The sequence below is a fragment of the Vombatus ursinus genome, unplaced genomic scaffold (assembly GCF_900497805.2).
Source record: "Vombatus ursinus unplaced genomic scaffold, bare-nosed wombat genome assembly UNPS02014847.1, whole genome shotgun sequence".
Classification (NCBI taxonomy): Eukaryota; Metazoa; Chordata; class Mammalia; order Diprotodontia; family Vombatidae; genus Vombatus; species Vombatus ursinus.
Window position 1 is genome coordinate 14,833,363 of NW_020954625.1, and position 1,276 is coordinate 14,834,638.

Below are 1,276 nucleotides of genomic sequence, written 5' to 3' on the forward strand. Positions count from 1 at the left end.
TCTCTCTCTCTCTCTCTCTCTCTCTCTCTCTCTCTCTCTCTCTCTGTGTCACACACACACACACACACACACACACACACACACTTATACTAGGAATATTTTGGGGTATATGGGATCTTTCTTTCATTGACCCTCCTTGGATCACTCCTGTCAGTGGGATCTCTGAGCCAAAAGGTATGGACATTCTAGTTACTTTCGTAGCTTATTTCCAGATCGTTTTCCATAATGCAGACCAATTCACAGCTCTACCACCAGTATGTTTAATATGCCTTTCTTTCCACAACTCCTCCAACTTGAACAATTCTCTTCTTTTGAGAGCTTTATAAGTTTGCTATGTGTGTGAGAGAGAGACGTAAAAGCTCAGAATTGTTTTGAAAAAGCCCTCCTTGTTAACATTAGCATTCTCCCAAGACTCCTACGTGGCTACAAATCATGGAATATGCTTCCATCTCAGAAGTCAAAAGCACCGAGGGCTCAAAAGATGCTGAAGGAATTCATGGTGGGTAGATATTGTCAATGATGATTTGCCCAAGATAATGGCATAAAAGGCAGCCTTAGAGACGTTATGACTGGTACAGGAGAAGGGGCCAGCCGTATGATGGACAACTTGAAGACTGCCCTACAGAGTGTTAAGAGACACATGGGAAGGCCTTCTAGGTGTAATATGGACCTTCTACAGCAGATTCAAGGCAAGAATCATGTAGGCTAAGTCCCAGAGGGGCTGTGATGGACCACCACTGAGGAATATATCTACACTTAAGAAGCCATGGTTCTATCAAAGAATAGTGTATCTTCTGGATCAGTGAATAACGATATATTTTTTTCAACAGTGAAAATCTGACCAAGGAATTCCTCAGAACTAACAATGGTTCAAGATTCCTATCAAATATTCATAAATTATCTCAGTTAGAGAAGGGGACCTGATATCATGGTCAAAATACATTCTAGTCATTTAGTTAACTATGTTCCTCAGTGTATGAACAAATTTATACTACCTCACCTCTATCCCCACCAAACTATGACCTATCAAATTATGCACAGAGGCAAGGTCCACCTGCCCTAAGCCTTTTCTATTCTGCAGCTATCGAAGTGATTTTCCTAAAGCTCACCATGTCACCCCCTACTCAATAAACTCCAGTAGTTTCCTGTCACTTCTAGAATGAAATACAAAATCCTCTTTCAAAAGATTCAGAAGTCTCTCATAACCTTCCCACCCCACCTTTCCAATCTTCTTGCACCTCACATCGCTCCCCCATCTAACGGTAATCCAGCTCCA